Here is a 15,415-nt window from a genome sequence, read left to right as displayed (position 1 = left end):
GTAGAGAAGTCAGAGCTAGAATTTCAGAGTCTTGCGTCAAATGTTGTCTTTGACTCAACTCACTCTAAAAGTTTCCTTTTTAGAACACTAGATTATTCATTTGTTAGATCATAATCACACTGAGGGCAAAATCAAGCTTTATCTACACCATTTGCCCCAATATCTAGTCCAGAATTCACCAACAAGTGGAAAGATGTCCCCAACCATAGCCAGTTGGAATGGACACACTATACCAGCTGTGGTCTGTAGTGAATCACCCACAGAGCCTCTCACCAAAGCTCCTTGGTATATAAGGACACTTGTTTGCAAAATGCCTCACAAGAATTGACAGTGTAATATATAAAATTATGAATTTCCTTTGTGTAAAATAACCCAGCTTTCCTGTGGATCTCAGCTCCCTTGGTCTCTTCCTGAACTAACGGAGTAAAACAGTTCCAACCACCAAGAGTGTCTTCACTGACACACCCTGGAGAGGGACCTGCCAAGGACACACAGACAAATGTTTCCCTTCATCTTCCCTCTGAGTTTCAGTTTAAGGCGGGACAAGTAGGAAAATATTTTTGTTAGTGTTCACCATACTTAAAAAAAAAAACACTAAGTTAATCTCATATTTTAAAAAAATAATCTGAAAACTTCTACAAAGTATCAGATACAGAGTCAAATGGGTAATATCAGTAATAATAACAATCAGAAAAAATAAGAATATTGGTTATTATTTTTAGTACCAGTGCAATGCACCCAGCAGCACACTCCTGACACTATCGAAGTAAATTGTCACAGGAAACCTATAAGGTAGGTGTGTCCATATCCCCATTTTACAGATAAGGAAGCTGGCACAGAGAGATCACAGGGAAAGAAAGTAGAGCTGTGATCTGAACACGAAACAGTCTCCCAGCAAAGCCCACATGCTCACATCCTGTATTTGTTTGAAAAATACATTTATTCTTAGTTTGGTAACTTTATTAAGTTCATTCTTGACTCAAGATTCATACTTTAGGGACTGTTTTTTCACAGCTTCCTTAAAACAAAAGTTAGACTTAATAAAGTTGTTCAAAAAATGCTTTGAGAGCTCCAGCCTGCCTGCCCAGATCAATTTTTATTTCTCTGTTCATCTCCTAGACTCTTCAGGTCTCCGAAGCTGATTCTTCCTCTGGGTTGTCACTTGTCCAGGCTCTTGATCTGGCTGGTGACATATCCTAACCGTTTCGAGGGGAGCCCAGACACATCTGTCTTCCAGATCTATTTTCTCTCCTTGTCTGTAATCCCTTCCTGAACCCAACCGAAGCCCTCCTCAGTCAGGGGAGCAAAAGCTTACCACATCACACACAATATGAGAGGGCACTTCCAGCCAGCCACACCCCCAAGAGTAATCTATGTTCCCGACCAGCATGCTTAGAACATCACGCTGAAGCAGACATATCACCTGTCTACCTCAAATCAACTTGTCTGCTTGTAAAGATGTTTACTTCAACATTATTTCACAGCGCTGCTGAATCCAAATTACTGAGTTGTCCCTGACCAAAATATGATCATCACCAAAAGATATGCACAAAAATACTCACTGGAGCACTATTTATAATACATCCAAACTGGAAACTACCGAATGGCCAGCAACTATAAAATAAACATACAATTGAATACCATGATAGTAAAGAAAATGAAAAAAATAAACTATACACAGTATCCTAGAGGAATTTCACAAACATAATAAGCAAAATAAGCCAGACACAAAAGAATATAAACTATATGATTCTATTTATATCAACTTTAAAAACAGGCAAAACTGTATCAATGGCATTAGAAATCAGGAAATTGGTTACTCTAGGGAGCATCAGGGGGAGGAGAGTTCTGGGGTGCTGGTAATTTTCTGCTATCTTGCGATGCTTACACAGATGTGTCCACTTTGTGACAATCATTCCATCAAGCCATCCACTTATGATTTGTGCACTTTGCTCTGTGTGTAAGGTACTTCAATAAAAAGCTGACTGAAAGACGCCCTGGAGAACATCTGGTCTGCTCTCCTTAGATGGCATAAGAGTAACTGTTTCCCGTAGATGTTAAATATCTCAAAGGCACACAGGAAATCCGTGGAAAGGCTGTTCTAGACATTAGATCTCTTAAATCACTCTCCAGGTACCAAAGCTACCTTTCAAATTTGGGCGGATGTTTCTCTAACTTCCTTCCCTATTGTGACGACAGCAAAGGTTCAGAAGGATTAGGATCACATTCCTGTTAAGAACACAACCCAGAAGGTTCCGGGCTCTAGCAACAACTGTGCCAAGGATGAGCGTTTAAACACTACTTAGAATATGGCAAATCAGCAAAGTCAGACAGCATGGGGTTCACACCCTACGCTCTTCCCCTCTTCCAAGCTGTGTGATCGTCTGCATGCTCCTTACCTCCCTCTCAGCCTCAGTACCCTCATCTGGATCACCATCACTGAAATATTAACTCCTACTTTACAAGGCTGCCACGAGGACAGCACAAGGTAGTAGTGTCAGAGTAGTGCAGTGCCTAGCACGTGGCAAGCACTCAGAAAAGGTATTCGTTGAATGAGTATTGATTGAATTGAATTAGTCAAGTGCTGGTCACTTAATAGAAGTTCAATAAATAGTTAAGTATCGTTATGATTCCTGAGCAAAAGAAACAGGGAGGAAAGGAGTAAATGAGCTTATACGGAAACACCGCACTTCTCTAAGCCTGTGGGGTCATTAATGGGTCGACCAAACAATTCTCACTGACTTACATGGCGCACTAAAACGACCCGCGGGATAAAGAGCAATAAAGGATTTGAGAAAAGGGCAGTGCTTTTTATGTGTTACCAGGTCTGTGTTTTCCTTCTCCACGCCAAATAAAGATTTGCTCACTGATTGTCACAACATGTCTAAGTTCTACAACCACCTTTGTTAGTCATATCGCTTTTAGAATTTAAAAAATTTTAAAGGGGGTGGTAGGTCATAAATTCTCATAGACTTAACTACATAGTCAAGTAACTTTACTCCTGGGAAAAACTTTACACACTGCATGTACTGACAGGTTTTAAAGATGTCACAAATGAACAATAATGAGGAGGGAGTTTACTTACATTTAAAAAAACAAGTTTAATACTGTTTCTTCCTTCAGCTCTTCAAATCTTCCATGTACTGATTAGCAATCTGATCCATAAAGTTCTCCTATACTGAAAAGAAACAAATATAAAGAAGATAAATTAAAACTAACTTCAAACTATAACACACCATAATAATTTACCATATAATTTACCTAAATTATTATGTAAGCAAATGATATCAAACTAGATAACACGTGTGCAATTAAAAACAATACTATGTGTTAAGGACCAATAGATTTAACTGACTTCCTTCCATCTGTCCTTCTGCTGTTCCTTCCTCGCCCTTCCTTTCTCTTCCTTCCTCCCTTCCAGCGTTCTTTTTTCCTTACTTCCTCAGTTACTGGACAACCTCAAATATTCCTTGAAGCCTGACCTTCAGCAGAAACCCACCATAATTAATTTTTATAGCACAAAGTACCTGGCACATGTTAGGTACTTTATAAATGTTTGCTGAGTAAATGAATGAACCATAGTTTCCCAATACTTAGTTGTTAAGGTTTAAAAAAAATGAGGAAATTTACTATTTTCTTGTCCAACAGGAATACATAAACAATATATACAAACATATGCACTGTTTTCTAGACTTGTCTGATTCCTGCTTCTTTTTTTTTTTTTTGGCTGCGATGGGTCTTCGTTGCTGCATGCAGGCTTTCTCTAGTTGCGGTGAGCGGGGGCTACTCTTCGTTGTGGTGCGCGGGCTTCTCATTGCAGTGGCTTCCCTGGTTGCAGAGAACGGGCTTCAGAAGCTGTGGCACGTGGGTTCAGTAGTTGTGGCTCGCAGGCTCTAAAGCACAGGCTCAGTAGTTGTGGCGCACAGGCTTAGTTGCTCCACAGCATGTGGGATCTTCCCAGACCAGGGATTGAACCTGTGTCCCCTGTGTTAGCAGGTGGATTCCTATCCACTGCACCGCCATGGAAGTCCCCCTCATATCTCTTTTATTTTATTTTATTTTTTGTTGTTTTTTAAAATAAATTTATTTATTTGTTTTTATTTTTGGTTGTGTTGGGTCTTCCTTGCTGTGCACAGGCTTTCTCTAGTTGTGGCTAGCAGGAGCTACTCTTGATTGTGGTGCATGGGCTTCTCGTTGTCGTGGCTTCTCTTGTTGCAGAGCACGGGCTCTAGGCGTGTGGGATTCAGTAGTTGTGGCACACGGGCTCAGTAGTTGTGGCACACGGGCTCAGTAGTCGTGGCTCGCGGGCTCTAGAGCACAGGCTCAGTAGTTGTGGCGCACAGGCTTAGTTGCTCCACGGCATGTGGGATCTTCCTGGGCCAGATATCAAACCCGTGTCCCCTGCATTGGCAGGCGGATTCTTAACCACTGTGCCATCAGGGAAGCCCCTGTATTTCTTTTAAATAATGTATACTTAGAAAAAATTCCCAGTAGTATATATTTGGGCATGAATATCCTCACCATTACAGTACTACCATATATTTTGGTCGTGAAGGAATGCTTAGGAATAGTAAAAGTTCCAATACCTCATAACTACCTCCATCCAAATGAGAAAGCTGAGTGTCTCCAAGTTAAATACTAGAGACATTACCTCACATGTGCTTTTCAAATGTATATATGATCAGGGCCAGTTCTAGACAAAATTATGAGGTAGGAGTGTAGCTGTTTCTTTCTCTCTGCCCTTTTGAGGAGCCAGTGACCTCACATGTTTAATTAAGCAGAGAAGCGATAGGATCAGCTCCAAAATTCCAACAGCTTAATGGATATGGTTCTTGAGAACATTTTCATTTAAAAAAAAAAAAAAAAAGAGCTTCAGAAGAGGCAGGTGCTTAACATTGAAATAAAATGTGTTACTAAAATAGAATTTGGGCACGAATGGTGGATAGAGGTTGTCTTGAAGGAATTTCTCAGCTCAAGTAAGATTCTGTCCATTCAGCCTCCGCTAAAGCTGACTTCATATATGACCCTATATACACACCAATCCAGGTAAATTTTAAGCAATTAATAATGCATACATAAGCAAGCCTGATTTTAAGACTAGTGTGTGCTTCAACAGTAAACAGGTATATTAATCAGCAGTTTTCGAAGTGAGTGTCTAGGAACCCTGCCCCACAGGTGCTTCTGAGAACAGAGGCGAGGCTGAGTGGATGTGTGGTAGCAGGCAGAGCAATTTCACCTTTATCTGTTTTATACTTTGATCCAAGATTTAGTTGGAGAATTGGTTCCTTGAGCTGCTTATAACAGGGTGCAAACTAAACAGTGATTACATTAAAAAAGCTAGGGCAGAAATCCCAGTGAGCTTATAACGTAGCTGATCTAGAAACATAATCACACCAAAATCCAACCACCATCTCTAACAGAGCCTTTATGGGAAAATGTGAGTTCCAGCCTGGGTCCCAGAGCACAGGTCAGCCTGTGTCTGAGCAGGCATGAGCCAGGCCTTCTCTTCCTTGCCAGCCACTGCCCTGGAACAAAGGACAGAAGGAGGGCCCCTACACTGTGACAAGGACTGAACCCACAGTGAGGGCATGAGACTAGGGTGGGGAGGGTCTGTGAATACTGCAGAGGTGGGGAGACAAGGGGCTCCAGCAGGGAGCCAGACGCAGAGATTTCTGTGAGTCAGTCACTTCTCCAGGCCCTGCCCCATCCCCATCAGCGTCCTTGCTAGAAATTACATGTGCAAAGTTTAGATGCTTTACATATGCCAGGGCCTTGAATAGGAATGAGGAAGGAGAAATATCAGTGAAACAGTTTAAGGAGAAGAAAAAAATATACCTTTGTTCTATAAGGCCCACTTCAAAGCAACATGTAAAATTAGAAAACAATTTTTTTTTAAGCGTATTATAAGAAAGTATTGCCTGAACTTGCTCCAGAGGAATTCAGGTTCACTAAGAGGCAATGGGTATATTCAATCCCTCCCTCAGCACAGAACTCCAATTATTTGGCCTAACCAGGACTGAATACATAAAAACATTTATAAACATGAACCACTAGATTTTTTGAGTTTCCATTGTGAGCCTTGTTTAAATAAGTCAAAGATATCCTTTGTGATACAGTTTTGATCGAATTCAAGAGACTTTAGTCATTTCCTTAGAAACAGACATAAGCTATAAATATGAACTAACCAACAGTCAGCCACTCACAAAAAGGCTCACTGACAAGTTTAATTTAAAAACAAGAACACATTATTAAACTGAAAAGTAAGCCATAAAAAAATCTGAACCCATGCAAACAACATTTCCAGCAGAAAAACCCTTAGTGTAATGACAAGGATAATTACAAACAACTTTTTATATGACTCACAAACCTTTCCTATACAGAGGTTACAAAAAACAAAAAAACAAAACCCTGCCTGTATTTGCATCCATTTAATAAAACAAACCCTTAACATCCTTCCCAAATCTCAGATTTCAAATACCAAGAAAATTCTCCAAACCACTAAATAAGTGACTTCTATATATCCCTTTGAGATGGAAAACACATTTATTACTACTATTTATTTTTTCAATCCCTTTGATTTCGTAAAGCATGACCATCATAACTGAGAGTAACATGTTAGACTAATAATCGTTAGGAAGTGAAGTTACTGTTTACTATAATAATGCCATATTTCATATTTTACAACTAAATGGAATCCGAAGTTTCTATTCAGGTTAGACTTAAGTGTCTAAAAGCAGGAGTCTGTATGCAGGGCAAATACGGTCTGCCACCTGTTTTTATAAAGTTTTATTGGAACACATCCAGGCCCATTTGTTTACATGTCATCTATGGCTGCTTTTGCAAGACACAGTGACAGAGTTGAGTAGTAGCAACAGAGACGGTAAGGTCTGCAGAGTATAAAACATTTGTTATCTGATCTGGCCCTTTAAGAAAAAGTTTGCTGACCTCTGGTCTAGGAAACAGCTATTTCAGTGGACTAAATCCTGAAATGAGGAACACTAATCCTGGTGTAGTCATCTCGCTGGGTAACTACCTAAGTCACTTCACCTTTGACTGCTTTTTCTCATTTACAACACAACAAGTCATAGGTATTGGGAACTTGTGAACCAGACACTATTCTAACGGCTTTACTTTTAGCAAATGAACAACAAATTCATTCATTTAATTCTGGCAAAAACAGAGGGAAGTGAATGATTATCCCCATGAAACAGATGAGGAAACTGGGGGAGAGGGGTTAAATTAACTTGCCCAAGGTCACATTTCCGTTACATGGAAAAACTGGGATCAGAACTCAGGCAACCTGGGTCCCGTGCTGGTATTATTACTCTCTGTGCTGTATTGATAATAATTTTAATTTCATAAAAGTCACAGATAATAAAAGGAAATCTCAAAAGGTTTGTTCGTTAGAAATGTTAGGTAAGTACAGTAAAGTACACCTCTGCATGGTTTAGGATAAGATACCTAAAATAATAATATAACTGGAGTTCCATAGACTCTTAAGACCCTTCTGATTCTAAGATTAGAGCTAATCTTAGGGTATTGGGAATATAAAAGCCTACAATACTCTATTTTTTACCAGGAGTAATCAAAGACTCAAACAAACTGACCAATGTCTATCTTTCCCTTGGTAAACAAGGCCTCTCCAGAAAGGGCAGTTCAGGCCCTTCAGAAAGCCTTCAGGATAAAGACTTAACCAGCGGGACCCTAAGACTTCCAAATTTGTTCCCATTGCTTCTTATCCTCCACCATTTTTTTCAAAATAAATTTATTTATTTATTTTTCGCTGCGTTGGGTCTTCGTTGCTGCGCACGGGCTTTCTCTAGTTGTGGCGATCGGAGGCTACTCTTTGCGGTGTGCGGGCTTCTCATTGCAGTGGCTTTTCTTGGTGGGCAGCACGGGCTCTAGGCGTGCAGGCTTCAGTAGTTGTGGCACACAGGCTCAGTAGTTGTGGCTTGCGGGCTCTAGAGCGCAGGCTCAGTAGTTGTGGCTCATGGGCTTAGCTGTTCTGCGGCATGTGGGATCTTCCCAGACCAGGGCTCGAACCCGTGTCCCCTGCATTGGCAGGTGGATTCTTAACCACTGTGCCACAAGGGAAGTCCCGCCACCATTTTGCCATTTCGGAAAAGGCTGAGGGAGCATCAACAGAAATTATGGAATGACTACTCTTCATATCTGCAGCAAGAGAGCCCTAGCCAGATTATCAACCACTACACGGTTCAGGAAGACATCCCCTTGCTGAGTCATCCCCACCACATCCAGAAATTCTCCAGGATGCCTGGGGGAAACGTGTCACCTAAATGTGAGCCAGTGCTCTTTTGTACTGAAAGATAGGTTTATATGATCTAAATATACCACTAAATTACTCATCACCAACTTCATACTTAGATAGAGATGATCATAGCCATCTTCTTAGGCTAGTTTTTGATTGGTTCCCATATCTGCAAAGTCCAAATCCTTGAGTTTGACATTTAAGACCCTCCTCATTTTATCCCTTACTTACTTTTCCAATCTTACTCCTGTTTTTGTTCTTTCATGTAAACTGGATGGCCTGTTCTTTCTCCAACAAATCATGTCTACTCATGCTTCATCCCATCTACTCCTGCTTCTGAGGCCATACTCGATCCAGACTCCCCTTTTTGCACTTCTACTGCCAACATCGCATCCAGTGTACAGGCCAAATCTCTGTGTTAAATATTGTGGAATATAATTTCTATTTCCTATGAGGGTTGGATCTTCACAATCCAGGAGGGGAAACGAGTACATAATGGACTAAACTAAAGATGTATATTAAAGGTTCAAAGTGCTACAGGACCCAGATCAGGGGATCTAAAAAGATGTTAGAGGGCTTCCCTGGTGGCATAGTGGTTGAGAATCCGCCTGCCAATGCAGGGGACACGGGTTCAGGCCCTGGTGCAGGAAGATCCCACATGCCGCAGAGCAACTAAGCCCGTGCGCCACAATTACTGAGCCTGCGCTCGAGAGCCCACGAGCCACAACTACTGAAGCCTGCGTGCCTAGAGCCCGTGCTCCGCAACAAGAGAAGCCACTGCAGTGAGAAGCCCGCGCGCTGCAACGAAGAGAAGCCCCCGCTCGCTGCAACCAGAGAAAGCCCATGTGCAGCAACAAAGACCCAACGTGGCCAAAAATAAATAAAATAAACTAACCCCCCACCAAAAAAAAATAAATAAAAGGAAAAATATTAAAAAAAAAAAAAGATGTTAGAGAGAGGCCATCACTGAGTCGGACCTTGAAGGAAGGAGGGAACCTTATAGAGTGGTTGAGTGCATAAAGTTGTAGGGGTAACCATATAGGATAAAGGTTTACATCATAAACTTCAAAGCCAGATAGTGCTGGGTCCAAAATCCTGGCTCCCTTTGACCGGAAATAGGGTGTGTAGGAGTTACAATCAAATAAATCAGGTTGATGCCTAACCATGCCCCACACCATATTTGTAGCCAGTTCTCAGGTCTTGTTCAAATAATAAAGCCTTTCATATTATGCCCCCATGTAGTGTTCCCGTCTCTCACTGCCAACAGCGTTTCATGTTTCGACCCATTCATTCATTTGGGCATCTAATCACACATTGATTTCCACTGTTTAAATATTCCCAAAGTATGTTTTGCCTCCTCAATGAGATTTTGTTATCAAAGAATAGACTCTTTCAAATAGACCCTTGGCATTTTCAAATTGTAGGTTCAAGGTCCCTGACAAGTAAGGCTAGTTTAGCCGAGAAGCAAATTTAAATTAAAAACTTGGGCTGTTTGGCTAGTGACATGGGGCCCAGCCAACCATAAACATCTGTATTCCAACACGGCTTTGTTTTCTGCCCATCCAGTAACTCATATGAACAGACTGAAAACTTATTTCTTTGTGGGATGGTCAGACAAAAAGCTAACGGCTAGGACTAGTGATAGAAGTAAAGATCAAGTGAAGCAGTACAAGAAAGTGATGACTCTTAGCCAAAAAAAAACCAAAACAGAAGTTAAAGAGTTGAAGAAATTATACATTATGTATATTTGAAAATCTGAGGCTGGACAAAGGGCTTCGGACTAATCCCTTCAGTGTTAAAAAGGTTAAGCGTCCAGTTTTTTGTGTGTTCTCACAGTACTAAGCACCATGCTGTAAACACCAGCTGAATGAACAACCTGATAATCTCTGAGGTCCCAAAGTACTCAGTGATCCCACTTTCCGTGTCAAAATCAAATTCAATAGTCAAATTTCCCTCGAGGTTGCAAAATTTTAGTATTCACAATGTCTACTGACATATTACATCAAATAAGGGCCACATGTTTTTATTTATTTATTTTTAACATCTTCATTGGAGTATAATTGCTTTACAATGGTGTGTTAGTTTCTGCTTTATAACAAAGTGAATCAGTTATACATATACATATGTCCCCATATCTCTTCCCTCTTGCATCTCCCTCCCTCCCACCCTCCCTATCCCACCCCTCTAGGTGGTCACAAAGCACTGAGCTGATCTCCCTGTGCTATGCAGCTGCTTCCCACTAGCTATCTATTTTACATTTGGTAGTGCATATATGTCTATGCCACTCTCTCAGTTCGTCCCAGCTTACCCTTCCCCCTCCCCGTGTCCTCAGGTCCATTCTCAATGTCTGCGTCTTTATTCCTGTCCTGCCCCTAGGTTCTTCAGAACCATTTTTTTTTTTTAGATTCCATATATGTGTTAGCATACGGTATTCATTTTTCTCTTTCTGACTTACTTCACTCTGTATGACAGACTCTACGTCCATCCACCTCACTACAAATAATTCAATTTTGTTTCTTTTTATGGCTGAGTAATATTCCATTGTATATATGTGCCACATCTTCTTTATCCATTCATCTGTCAAAGGGCCACATGTTTTTAAATTAACATGTTTCACAATCATATTTGTGTTGTTTAGTAACAGCTTGCCTTTTTTTAAATTCTAAAGTTTTATGCCCAGCTTTGCCAATATTGGCAAATTATTTTTTATTTCCTAAAAAGATTCTAATTCAAAGATCCTAAGAAAATTTGGAATTCAAAAGTTGTTATTCTTTGCACTTTTTACTGAATTGATTGAAGTGATTAAAGTCTGCCATAAAGTTTTAAGTAAAAATAAATATATGCACGACTGCACGTGTTGTGGGGCAGTACGCTGGGAGTGGAGGTGAGAGAATGAACACAGCTCAGCTTCTGGGCACACCGGTTTTCCTCTGTAACAAATACTTTAAACTTCATTTTTTTATGACAAATATCATGGACCACAGTGAAAATCTTACATAACAACATATTAAAACTTCATATGAAAAATATCACGAACCATAATGTAAAATTTACCTCATATTTAAACAGTGGATTTCAATTCATTTGGGGGCAAGAATTTTAGAGTAGATGTTCCCATTATTTGCACACTTAAAGCACAGGGGTAGTTTGGTAGAAATCAGAGACTGCTGACTACAGTCAGTCATGTCCTCAGAGGGAAAAATATTCTATAAATGTTCTGTCCCTTATGAAAATATAGGAAAAACAACTGCACTACCCCTAAAACTCTGGTGTCCATACCCAAGAAATCCTATAGATTCAAGTCCTTCCTCCTCTATCATTAATGTGTTACTGCAAATATCACTCAAAAAATATGAGATCAAACCACTTGGATCCCACAGCATTCTGAAAGAGCATTCTGAACTAGTGTTAAATTTGTATAGTGATTGTTTCAATAAAAACAATGACTTCAGCTCACTGGTATATAACACTTTATCATGCCAGTAGAACTCTGTGAACCAACATACCCAGTGAGGTCATCAAAGCTCTGGAAAGTGGGCTGACCCATTATGAACTCTATCACTGCTGACTCAGCAGTAAGGACTCTTCCCGTTAAACTGCCCCACATGGAATAGGTGTGTTTTCATCGTCAGACTAGGCCCATGATCTCTGCATCATGTGTGTTTAGAAAGAAATGGATTGGTGGGTTCACTGACTTATTTCCTAAGAATTGCGCTCCTGAAATATAAGGAATTGAATATATATATAGGCTTATATATATACATTCAAAATACAAGACCATCTTATAATAAAGAAGTGTCCAAGTATATCCAAAGCTGAGAGTTTCCTGCCTAAGATAGGTCCAACTCAGCTACCTCCCATTAAAAATCCTGTCAACCAGTATAAGACCTGGAGCTTTACAGACTTATTTAAACTAGAATAAGATGTATTCATTTAGAAAAACAGCAGTTAAAATACCTATTTGATTTTCAGCTTTCATATTCAGAAAGACACAATGACCTATAAATTTTCTAAATCTCAAAAGAGAATCCATAGCAATTATAAAAAAGGATACAGGATGAAACATTTAATGTTCCACTCCTCATGTACCCCTAACCTTCAATAAGAAAAAAAATACAAGGGACAAAATGCAGCTCACCTCTATCATGAAAGGTTCTATCCCAAAAAAAGGCAACGCCATTTCTTTCAAATCATACCATCCAAGGCTGACACCCTAGCTTTTCTTATCCTCTTCGTGCTATCAAGAAATTGTTTGCTCTCTTTCTTTTCCTCCCCTTTCTTCTTTCTCATTTTAATGGGGGCCAAATTGGTAGATGGCTTTTTCAAGGGTATCCTGGCAACTGGCCCTGGTTATCATAAGCCCTAAAAGTGTAATAGCCTTTGACCCAGCACTCCACATTAACTAAGCTAAACTAAATGCTTGGAGAAGTGGGCAAGGATTTTTGTACCTAATTTTCACAATGTTATTTACAAGAAAAAATAGAAACAATCTAATTGTGTCTAGCAATAGCTACACTGAAGCACACCCATTAGACAGAATATTAAGCAGGCCAAGGTTTAGAAGGGTGTGGTTACCAATGGTTAATGACACAGAAGGATGTTCATGATATATTAATTGATTTTTGTAAATATACATGTACATAAGGTAAAAAATCAGGAAGGATAACCACCTATGGTTTTCAATACTTCCTTCTTCCTCTTCATCACTGACCCTGCAGAAGTCTACTACCAGTCACATATCTTTCAATAGACAGAAATGGGCAGGGGGGGCAGGTGAAGTGGCAAATGAACGGACAAGTGTACCCATGTTTTTTCAAAACCTCTCCTACTCCCAGGGTCTGTCTGTGATAGTCTTCTTTCCTCCTCTGAGATATGCTATCATAGACCAGCATGCTGACAGTGATAGAATTTCAAATGAATGTGATTTTATTTTCCTTTTTGCTTATCTGTATTTTATAATTTTACATTAAAGAGCATGTATTATTTCTGTCAAAGAGAGCAGAGCATGAGGAATGAAAGTGTAGAATTTGGAATAGATCAGCCTGTGTTTTAATTTAATTCCAGATCCATAGCTTTTCACGTATATGATTTTGGTCAAGTTATTTAACCTAAGCCTCAAGTTTCCTCATCCAACAAATGGGCAGAATAATATTACAGGTATCCTTTTATTAGAGATGCTAATAGAAAGGCCATACTGGATAAAGGAAATGATTACTACAGAGTATATAAAATACAACTTTATTTAAGTGTTTATACTTTTAAGGAAAATAAATCTAAGCCCCAATCTCCTAGGAGAAAAATATTATATAAATTAAAACATGGGGAAATTTTCATTCAAAATGGTAACCAAAAATGCATATTAAGCAGCCCTGAGTTACCATTTTACTTATACCAAAACAAAAAATCCTAACATTCATAGTTTCAATGTTGTAGTGAAACTGCTGGTCATTCACGGCTAGTGGCAATGGATTTAATTCTTTCATACTTGAGGAAAGCATTAATGCTCTACTGCAGTAAGACTTAGTAATTCCACTCCAATGCATTGATCTTAGGAAATAATTTGCCTAAAACAAAATTTAATATACACAAAGGTGTTCAATACAGAATTCTAAATAATAAGTAACTGGAAATACCTGAATATCTATTTTTAGAGGGATAGTAAATGGTTTAATTAATATTGGCATGTCAAAATAATAAAATTAAGAAACCACTCAGGTTGTCATAATGAAGACCATGAAGAAACAAAACAGTGTGATATACTTTTAACTGAAGACAACAGGACCCGAGATATTTACCCTCTGTCGCTATATAAAATGTATATAATATACACTGGAATAACTGAAGTGAGGAGGAGCATGTGGGGCCTGGGGAGAGCAGTGAGTACAAAAGCAGAGGCGTGGACCAGCATGTGCACCCTCAGCAGCTGGACCAGATGACACGGTCGGCCACGGCAACTATTTCTGTTGCGAGGGAGACCAAAGTTTACTTACATTTCATGAATGGATTGCTACTGGCACTCTATCTCAGTACAGATAGGTGCCAGCTGGTCACACAGGATGCAAGAGGTCTCTGAAGGAAGACCGGGAGTTCCACAGCCACGAGGAGTCCTCATTCCTTGGGTCCTTCTGAGGACTGCAAGGTATTACAGGTAAGTGTACCCAGGTAAGTGTACGGATGGATGGATGATGTTATCGCTATAATTTAACCATAAAATGGACAAATGGCTTAAAGTAACCATGGGTGGATAATAATACCAATAACACAAGCACAAGTGACACAAGAAACTGGCGAATTGGACACAACTTGTTCAAATCACACAACCCATAAAGGGTCCCTAGTCCCTCTAATGTAAAGATGACATTCTCACAGCGAGAAAAGTTTCTGAAAGGAACATGTATTTTGAAAACAGAAGTTTGAAAATATTTCCATTATGTTTTCTTTTTGCCCAAATAATGTCACATCCATAAAACCTGTCCTATCTGTACTCTCTAAAAACGTGAACACAGAATTTTCTAATCGGCATTAAAATGTACAAAATTAAGAGTTTTAATTTTTGAAGCCCTATTAAAAATAGGAAACTGTGGCATGTTCCCATTATTTTTTTTAAAGAATTCATTAACATTAAAGAAGAAAATAATAGCTACCATTTATTGAGGGCTTACTGTTTATGGATCAGGCCCTGTTCTCAGTGCTTGATGTCTGTTAATCATTCAGTCTTCAACACTATCCCTGATGGAGAGACTACTATTACCTCATTTCACAGATACAAAAACTGAGACACAGATTAGCAAATTATCTCATCTAGTAAGTAGTCAAGACAGGATTCTAACCTTAGGCTTCAACCCTAGAAGGTCTGTTCTTAAACCCCTCAGAATACTACACTAGATTGCAATTGACTGGCTGATTTCAATCAAACTTTTCTGGAGCTGGTGGATTAAAAATGAACAAGTAGTAAGCACTGCATGTCTCCCATTTGGATCTATATGTACCTTATAAATTAACTTTTTCAATAATGACAAAAAGCCAAAAACTTTTAAAGCTGAGAGCATTTATTTTCTTGTACCATTGATAAATATAAAATTATTTTTAAAACATTTATATCCTTTTAATTCCTACTTTTGTGTGTTTACAATATCTAAAATATTC

At 39.3% G+C, this 15,415-nt stretch overlaps 1 protein-coding gene across 12 annotated transcripts in view; it reads right to left on the bottom strand.

The window, feature by feature from the left end:
• The window catches only part of PPFIBP1 (PPFIA binding protein 1), a 176,225-nt gene that overhangs the window by 117,404 nt on the left and 43,406 nt on the right, over positions 1–15,415 (bottom strand). For 10 of the 12 annotated variants that reach the window (XM_059935519.1, XM_059935521.1, XM_059935518.1 and 7 more), the window contains one exon: positions 3,086–3,178. The exons of 1 other annotated variant lie outside the window; for it this stretch is intronic. The gene's annotated coding sequence lies outside the window, so the exon portion shown is untranslated. The remainder of the gene's footprint in view (positions 1–3,085; positions 3,179–15,415) is intronic. One more of the 12 variants, XM_059935520.1, reaches the window with a different exon arrangement.

The sequence above is a fragment of the Balaenoptera ricei genome, chromosome 10 (genome assembly GCF_028023285.1).
Source record: "Balaenoptera ricei isolate mBalRic1 chromosome 10, mBalRic1.hap2, whole genome shotgun sequence".
Taxonomy (NCBI): Eukaryota; Metazoa; Chordata; class Mammalia; order Artiodactyla; family Balaenopteridae; genus Balaenoptera; species Balaenoptera ricei.
This window is presented reverse-complemented; position numbering and strand designations above follow the sequence as displayed.